We start from the raw sequence: 5940 nt of genomic DNA, 5'->3' as shown, positions 1-5940 counted from the left end.
AATCCTTTGACTCTCTTTCCATCAAGAAGTGGAGCCTATGTTGCTTCCCTTTGCACCTGGGTGGAAATGTGGCAGTGCCTAGACAAATAGAATGTGGCAAAAGTGGCACTGTGTAATTTCCAAGGTTAGGTAAGAAAAGACCCTGCAGCTTCTGATGATTCCTTTAGGGACACTTGTGTGGGGAGGCTTCAGCTGCTGTGAAAGAAACTCAGCTACCCTGAGGCTGCTTTGTAGAGGGACTGCATTTAAAGTAAGAGATTCCTGAGAAGCCCTAGTTGTCCAGCCCCAAGCAGTGTGAACCTTCTAGTCTAGACCCCAGCATTTGAGCTGACCTCAGCCCCAGCCACCAATTGGCTGCAAACTCATGAGACACCCCGAATGAGAACGGCCTAGCTTAGTCCCCGTCAACCCTCACATTTCATGAACAAAATAAATGATTGTTGTTGTCGTAAGACCACTGTTTGGGGATGGTTTCTTATCATGCAATAGATAGTTGATGCAGACTTTTCTATAACCTGGAAATGGAATGCTGCCATCACAGAACCTAAGTCATGTGGCTTTAGGACTGGGAGATGGGCAGAGATTGTAAGGACTTTGAGGATGTTGTCGATGGAAGTCTGATAGTTCTCAAGGAAGTAGCTGATGAGGGCTTAGAGGAAAGTAAGAAAATGTTATTGGAAGCAGAAGGAAAGGGGACAAACCCTTATTATGTAGTGGAAGAAAGTTAGCAACATTGTCACTTGAAGCTATGTGAGCAATAGAAAATGTGCCTAATGAAGGCCGGGCATGGTGGCTCACACCTGTAATCCCAGCACTTTGGGAGGCTGAGATGGGCAGATCACATGAGGTCAGGAGTTTGAGACCAGCCTGGCCAACACGGTGAAATCCCTTCTTTACTGAAAACACAAAAATTAGCTGGACTTGGTGGCTCATGCCTGTAATCCCAACTACTTGGGAGGCTGAGGCTGCAGAATTGCTTGAGCCCAGGGGGCAGAGGTTGCAGTGGGCTGAGACTGTGCCACTGCCCTCCAGCCTGGGTGACAGAGTGAGGCTCTGTCTCAAAAAAAAGAAAAAAGAAGAAGAAAATATGCCTAATGAACTAATGGTTTGGGCTAAAACAATTTTTAAGCAGACTGTTGAAAATGCTAGTTGGATTAAAAAATGCTAGTTGGGCTGGGTGTGGTGGCTCACACCTGTAATCCCAGCACTTTGGGAGGCAGAGGCAGGTAGATCACCTGAGGTCAGAAGTTCAAGAACAGCCTCGTCAATATGGTGAAACCCCGTCTCTACTAAATATACAAAAATTAGCTGGGTGTGGTGGCGGGCACCTATAATCCCAGCTACTCAGGAGGCTGAGTCAGGAGAATCACTTGAACCCGGGAGGCAGAGGTTGCAGTGAGCCAAGATCGCGCCATTGCGCTCTAGCCTGGGCAATAAGAGCGAAACTTCATTCCAAAAAAAAAAGAAGAAGAAAAGACAATGCTAGTTGGATTATTTTAGCTGTATATGATAAAGACAGAGAAAGATGAGTTAAAAGGAAGCTTTAACTTTCAAGCAAAATTTATAAAACATATAAAAGAGTCAGGGGCTTGCTGGGTTTGAAAATAAATCTGGTTCTCATTCTCAGCCTCCCAGATAGCAAAAGATTCTCAAAGTATGAAAGGGCTTCAGGACAAAGATAAAATCCAGAGTGGGACTACAAGAACCTTTGTTAAAAACTCAGAAATATCTAAGGCTTCATAAAATATTTTGAATAGACAAAGGCCCTCTAAGTATTTCAAGAGTGTGCCCCAGTGCTCACTTCAGCAGCACATATACTAAAATTGGAACAATACGGAAAAGATTAGCATGGCCCCTGTGCAAGGATGACATGCAAATTCATGAAGCATTTCATATTAAAATAAAAACAAATTAAAAATAAAATAAAAAAGAGTGTGCCTCACAGATCCTCTTCATTAAACAACAGGGCTTCTAAGTATTCTAAGTAAATTGTTTTACATCAGCCTCACAAGAAGAATGTAGAGAATGTTTTCTTGATGAAGTGTGTGGTTATAGCTTTTGACTAATAAGGTGAGCCCCAGTAAGATTCATGGGAAACCCACACAGTTTTTAATATAATTATTTTGTCAGAAGCACCACCATCTTGGGCAAAAAGGGTCAGAATAGGATGAAATGAAAAAAGGCTTTTGGACCCCCAAAATTCTATAGGAAGGAAACAGGCTGAAAACTACTCAGTTGGAAACACCAGATGTATTAGTCTGTTTTCATGCTGCTGATAAAGACATACCTGAGACTGGGCAATTTACATAAGAAAGAGGTTTAATTGGACTTACAGTTCCACATGGCTGGGGAAGCCTCCCAATCATGGCAGAAGGCAACGAGGAGCAAGTCACATCTCACATGGATGGTGGCAGGCAAAGAGACGATGAGCTTGTGCAGGAAAACTTCTCTTTTTAAAACCATCAGATCTCATGAGTCTTATTCACTATCACAAGAACAGCATGGGAAAGACTTGCCCCCAAGATTCAGTTACCTCCCACCAGGTCCCTCCCACAACGTGTGGGAATTCAAGATGAGATTTGGGTGGGGACACAACCAAACCATATCACCAGCCATTTTTTATAGAGAAAGAAGGATGATTCAGAAGGTGGAACCAAGAATCTAGAGAACAGAGCCAAAAGCCACAAAGAATCATTCCCAGGCAGTAGGACTGAACCCTAATCAAGAAATTGGCAATACAATATGAGCCTGAATGGATTTCAGAATTGCTATGGACCAGTCATGGCTGTGTGCCTCCTTTCCCGTCTCTTTAATAAGAGTGTATACAGTGGCTACACTATGCCTATCTCATCATTGGATGTTCAGTGTGTAAATAGCAGATAACTTTTTTTTTTTTTTGACACAGCATTTCACTCTTGTTGCCCAGGCTGGAGTGGGATGGTGTGATCTTGGCTTCCTGCAACCTCCACCTCTTGGGTTCAAGCGATTCTTCTCCTGCTGAGTAGCTGGGATTACAGGTGCCTGCCACCATGCCCAACTAATTTTTATATTTTTAGTAGAGACAGAGTTTCACCATATTGTCTAGGCTGGTCTTGAACTCCTGACCTCAGGTGATCCAACTGCCTTGGCTTCCCAAAGTGCTGGGATTACAGATGTGAGCCACTGCACCTGGTCCAGTAGCAGACAACTTGTCTCTTCAGTTCACAAGTCTCTGAATAAAGAGGAATAGTACTTAAGGAAATGAGCCTGAGAAATTGCATCTGAGGAACTTCCTCCATACCTGGATGGTTTATATAGTGGGACCCTAGACCTCTCTAGCCTAAATCTGATGCCATAATAGATGAGACTTTGGGGGATATTTGGAAAAGAATGAGTATATTTTGTATGTGAAAGGAATGTAAATAACTTATGTCCAGGGGATAGACTATGGTGGTTTTAAATATGGCTCAGATTGTTGACACATTTCCTATCAAGAAATGGAACTGTTTTTCCCTCCTGGTGTACCTGCGCAGGTCTTTTTGTTGTTGTTGTTGTTGTTATTGCACTGAGTCTTTGTTTTTTGTTTTTTTTTAATACTTTAAGTTCTAGGGTACATGTGCACAAGGTGCAGGTTTGTTACATATGTATACATGTGCCGTGTTGGTGTGCTGCACCCATTAACTCGTCCATTAGGTATATCTCCTACTGCTATCCCTCCCCCCTCCCCCCACCCCACAACAGGCCCCGGTGTGTGATGTTCCCCACCCTGTGTCCGAGTGTTCTCATTGTTCAGTTCCCACTTATGAGTGAGAACATGTGGTGTTTGGTTTTCTGTCCTTGTGATAGTTTGCTCAGAATGATGGTTTCCAGCTTCATCCATGTCCCTACAAAGGACATGAACTCATCCTTTTTTATGGCTGCATAGTATTCCATGGTGTATGTGTGCCACATTTTCTTAATCCAGTCTATCACTGATGGACATTCGGGTTGGTTCCAAGTCTTTGCTATTGTGAATAGTGTTGGGCAGGCCTTTTTAACTGCCTTAACAAATAGAATGAGGTAGAAATGACACTACATGGCTTCCAAGTTCTGGATTAGGAAAAGTGATGCAGTTTCTGTCTCTCTGGATATATGCCTTTGGATCACTGAGTGACCATGTAAAAAACTCCAAGGTGGCTTACACCTGTAATTTCAGCACTTTGGGAGGCCAAGGTGGGTGAATTACCTGAGGTCAGGAGTTCGAGACCAGCCTGGCCAACATGGAGGAATCCTATCTCTACTAAAAATACAAAAAAAAAATTAGCCAGGCGTGGTGGTGAGCACCTGTAATCCCAGCTACTCAGGAGGTTGAGGCAGGAGAATTGCTTGAACCCAGGAGGCAGAGGTTGCAGTGAGCCGAGATCGTGTCACTGCATTCCAGCCTGGGCAATAAGAGCGAAACTCCATTTCAAAAAAAAAAAAGTCCAGCTATTTTGGGGCTACCATGTTGGAGAGCTCATGTGGAGAGGCCACATAGATAGAGAGATGCCTAAAAGACCCTGGCTTTCGCAGCCTCCACTTGTTTGTGTCCTCCCAGCCCAGGCGCCAGACCTGTGAGTGAAGAAGCCTTGAAAGTGACCCCATCCTCAGTCACAGTCTGGCTACAACTTCATGAGACCCCAAGCCAGAACTTCCCAGCTGATCCAAATAAACCACAAATGATGATAGATGATTATTGTTGTTTTAAACCACTACGTTTGGGGGTGGTTTGTTATTCAGCAATAGATAAACTATTTTCTAAGTGATCTAGAAAATAGGACAAACAATAATACCTACTTCAAAGGAGGGAAAATGAATAAGGAGTAAATGAGTTAGACGTCGTAAAGCACTGAGCTCAGGGTCTGGTATGCAGTAAACTCTCAATGAATGTTATTTACCCTTTACAGAGCTTCTCAGTGCCTGGTATCCTGAATGACAGTGAGTCCAACAAAAGTGGTGTTTACTTTAACTATACTCTATTTAAGAAGCGACTATGTGCCTGACAGTGAGTGAGTGTTGAATAAATGAAAAAAGAAAATGATTTTCTGTAGTGAGTGTTGAATAAATGAAAAAAGAAAATGATTTTCTGTTTTGCGGGGTGGTAGCTACTCTCCAAAGATGGCCCTGGAGGATATTCAGTCCCTTGTAGAGTTCCCTCCCATGCTGAATCTGGTCCAGGCTTGTAACTCACCTTAAGCAGGAAAATATGGCCAAAGTGGTGCCATGCCATTGCCAGGCCTAAGCTTTAATAAGATTTGTTGACTTCCACTTTATTACTTCTAGGAGCTGTGATGTAAGAAGTCTGGATACCCTCTTGGAGAAATCCACACGGAGAGGAGATGTGGAAAAGCCACATGGAGAAGGAGGGGCCCATAGAGGACAGAAAGAGAGAAGGAACCCCAGCAATGCACTAGTCCCAGCCGAGCCCAGCCCTCCAGGTCCTTTCCAGGGTGCTCGACATATAAGGCCACCATCTTGACTCAGCCAGCCCAGTCTAGCTCCCAGATGACTTCAGTTCCAGCTGCCATCTGGCTGCAGCAGCATAAAAGTCCCTCGGTGAGATCAGTGGGAGAACTGCCCAGCCAACTTATAAAGTTGTGAGAGATAATAAATGTTTGTTGTCCATTTTAAGCCACTGCATTTTAGAGAGGTTTGATACATACAGGTAGATAACCAAAAAGTAAGTGCCTAGGACAGCGCCTGCCATACAGCAGGCATTCAATAAATATTGACTGACTAAATGAATGAACCTCTTCGTTCTCTTGCTGTCAAACCTCTTCTGCCTGGGTCTGGGCCTCCTGAGACTCCCTCCTTACCTGCTGCTCACCCCTCCTCTTCTGCCTTGTCCATGTTCCCCATGGAGTAGGGGACTAAAGTAAAATGGGTGCTCCTGTTGGGCTCCCAAGTGCACAAAACCCTGAAACAGGTCTCCCTTGTGAGGAA

At 44.0% G+C, this 5940-nt stretch overlaps 1 non-coding gene across 1 annotated transcript; it reads left to right on the top strand.

Moving 5' to 3' along the window:
* Positions 1-1793: 1793 nt before the first annotated feature.
* Positions 1794-1900, top strand: LOC111528871. The gene has a single exon (XR_002727184.1). It is a non-coding gene; the product is annotated as a U6 spliceosomal RNA (small nuclear RNA).
* Positions 1901-5940: the final 4040 nt, after the last annotated feature.

Source organism: Piliocolobus tephrosceles, chromosome 15 (genome assembly GCF_002776525.5).
Source record: "Piliocolobus tephrosceles isolate RC106 chromosome 15, ASM277652v3, whole genome shotgun sequence".
Taxonomy (NCBI): domain Eukaryota; kingdom Metazoa; phylum Chordata; class Mammalia; order Primates; family Cercopithecidae; genus Piliocolobus; species Piliocolobus tephrosceles.
Note: the sequence above shows the minus strand (reverse complement) of the source record. Positions and strands in the feature narration are given on the sequence as shown.